Consider the following 3,653-nt stretch of genomic DNA (forward strand, 5'->3'; position numbering starts at 1 on the left):
GTTGATATTTGGTATTTCTTTTATTTATATTTTAGCTAACTTACTATGTTTGCTTCCCCACCCCCACTTTTCTTCAACTCACCCAAGGATGTGTCCAGCATGGTGTCCTCTGAATGTCAGGCAGTTTTGTCCCACCCTCGGGATTCTTGACAAACCACATGCCGTCTTTACTCTTTCCTCTAGAATATCGTTTGGAAATTGACTTAAGACCTAAATGAATTTACTTTTAAAATAAACTTTACATCATCACCTTAAATAAAAAACTAGTTTCCTTTCTCATAAATAGAAAGTCATCATAAAATAAACACAACAAAAATTAAGTGTTAGTGGGTTCTAGGTGCATATCTCTGCCAAAGGCTCTGTGCCTGGGGCTGCTCTGTCTTCCTTGTAAAGGAAATATGCAAGTATCAGAACACAGATACATTGGCAGTCAGCGTGATTTTCTCCCTGTGTAATCAGAGTGTCTGAAATGCGTTTGAAAAGGCAATTACTTTCCTCCTCCAAGTAAATCAATGTTTTCTAACAGTGACCACAGACCACTTAAAATCAACTTTGTGCCACGGGCACAGTGATTGTCACACCTGAGCACACAGCAAAATTACCTGGAGTCTTGTTAAAACACAGATGGCTGATGCGGTAAGTCTGGGCTGGGGATTGAAATGTGCATTTCTAAAAAGTTCCCGAGTTGTGGGCATGCTGCTGGTGCGGGGAACACTTTGAGGGCCACTGCCCTCATTGCTCGTTGCGTTGTCTCCCATTTTAGGAGCAACTGGACTGGGGACGCTGGCAGGTGCAAACCAGAAACCACTGCGATCCCTAAACAGGTGCTAATGTATTCCCCTCTGTTGTTGGCAATTTTCCTCTCCAAGAGCAACGAGCCCAGGCCCAGTGCTAGCACCCTAACAGCAGCGTTATAATCTCTTGAACCACTCACCCCTCCAGGAGGAAATCTGAATTACAGTTGGTGGAGGCGATAGGGACCTTCCTCCCCTACATGGAATCTCCTGTCATCCCATTCGGGGAGCTGGGTGTGTGAAAGGTGAAGCTGCTTCCTGGGGAAAGCCCCTCCATATAACTTCCCTAAGAGCTTAATTCCAGAAGATAGATAATGGAATCGTGATGTCAGAGAAGTGTGGCCTGATGCCACAGGGAGTGTAAATTTTAGTCTAAGTGCAACAACAGGAAGGTTCTTGGTGGTCTCATCTAAAGGAGCCCCTCTCCCCACCTGACTACAGGCCCCCAGTTCATTTTGCATGACCATCCTCACAATGTGAACTTCCGTGGTCTCTTTGTTGGTTTGGTTGTCTGTTGCTCCTCTTCCATGAGAGCCTCCCTGCTTTGTTCACTCCTCTGTTCCCAGCATCCAGAGCAGCTGGCACAAAGCGGGTGCTTCCTAAATATTTATGGAATAAAGGAAAGGATGGCCGAATGCCATTCAGTCTGTTCTAGATTCAGGGAGCAAGGAATGCAAAGTAAATGAGATATAGTCATGGGTCTTCAGGCTCACAGATATTTGGATAACTTATTTCCCAAAAGCTGGTTGCCATTATCAAATTATTCATAAAAGAAAATAAAATTCATAAAGAAATGTGAGGGAAATGCCCTTCACTCATTTTACAGATATGCTACTAGCAAAACAAAATAACATTTTACATCTTTAAAAATGTTTGCAGTCAATTCAGGTGAGGGTGCAGATACTTTAATAAGCTTACAAAGGCTATATTCCCTTCAAAAGGAAATGCGGCAACAGATATCAGGAGCCATAGAAAATGGTTTTTTGACTGAGACATGACATAAAAAATTACCCACTTCCTGAGAAATTCACTTCTGGGACTTTATCCTAAGGAAAGACTTCCAAATGAATGGAAAATTATACGTACAAACTATTAATACACACACGACACGAATGAATCTCAAAATAATTATCCTGAGTAAAAGAAGCCGGACCAAAAAATAAAAGCCCCCAGACCCAGTACATCTGTTTGATTCCATTTCTATAAAATTCTAGGAAATGCAAATTAATCTATAGTGACAGAAAACAGAGGAGTGGTTACCTCAGACTGGGGGTGTGGGGAAGGATGGGCACAAAACTTTTGGGGATTGTGAGAATGTTTGGTATCTTGATCACGATCATCGTTTCATGGGTATAAGCCCGTATCAAAACGTTACATATGTGCATTCATATTACATAAATTATACCTCAATAAAGTTGTAAAAGAAAAGAAAAAGAAAGGGCTGATAGACACAGTAATCTGGATGAATTGTGAAATCATTGTACTAAGGGGGAAAACCAGACATAGAATAAGTAATACATGCTGTATGACTCCATTTATATACAATTCTAGAAAAAGCAAACTAATCTCTAGTGACAAAAGCAGGTCAGTGGTTGCCTGGAGTGGGGGGTGGAGAGAGGAACACACTGCCAAGGGGCAAGAGGAAACTTTGGGGCGCGATAGAAATGTTCCATGTCGTGATTATAACGGTGGTTTCACACGTATACACATCTATCAAAACTCACCAAAATTTACCCTTTAAATGGATTCGCTTATTGATGTAAATTAGACCTAACTCAATAAAGTGAATTTAAAAAGAAAACAGAAGAGACGAAAAAGAGGCCTTAGTTTAACTTCTGGTGCCAGGAATGCTTCAAGCCGAGAATAACAGCACAGGCGTTTTGCCTGGGAAAAATATTTAAATGGGCCTCTCAGCTATATAAGAGCAAACCCGAAATTCTATTCCTAAATGGAGACCTTGGGGACAACAAGGAATTAACCTTCTGTGTAATAACAAAAAAATTTTGTCTTCACTAAGGTCAGAGGTAAAACTGCCTAATATTCACAAGGAGCGACTGTTTTCACCCCTCTGTCCGGGGCTAGACCCAGGGGGAATTGGGGATCTGAGCTGTAGGGAGGGAGGCCTGAGTTAAGAAGACCCTACTCTAAGTGATGGGCTGGTTCCTGAAATGTAGTGAGAAGTCAGGGGCTCAGGGGTTCGGGGACAAGAGGTGAGTAGAGGAGCTGGGAGAGGGAGGCCAGGACAGCGAACGAACAACCAGGAGTGAAGAGATACGGTCATCCATTTTAAGTTTTTCCCCTTTCTCTACTGTATTTCCCCTCCCTGAGCTGTCACCCACAAGCCTTCAGTAAAGTTAGGCTAAATGCTACAGTTCAATATTAACTGTGTTTGCGGGTATTTATGGGGCGCAGCGTCCAGGTAAAGTGATCTGTGGAGAGCCATGGAAGCCTGGAGAGAGGATTACAAAGTTGCTAGAAGTGACCATCAGGGAGGCCCCTGAAAAGCTAAACAGCAAATGGTTTGGGGAAAACATGGAAGAGCCCCTCAGGGATTCTTGGAACTACCGTCTCCACGCTCATATGGCAGGAAGTGGAGCACAGACACTACACGCGGTGTTCGAAGGAATGGTGACCTCCTAAAGCGTGGTAGCCTGGGGACATTTGGGATGTTTAACGACTCACCCCCCGCCCCCTCCCCCCACACACCTCGCAACCTCCCAAGGAGGTTTGGGCTGTTTTGAGCTATTTTGAACTATAATACTTTGGATAGGATATTTTGGACAGAAAAATACTCTCTAAGTCCAGGTTACCTCTTTTATCTCAAAAGCTCGGAAGAGACCTATGGTATATGACCAAACC

This window comes from Lynx canadensis, chromosome C2 (assembly GCF_007474595.2).
Source record: "Lynx canadensis isolate LIC74 chromosome C2, mLynCan4.pri.v2, whole genome shotgun sequence".
Classification (NCBI taxonomy): Eukaryota; Metazoa; Chordata; class Mammalia; order Carnivora; family Felidae; genus Lynx; species Lynx canadensis.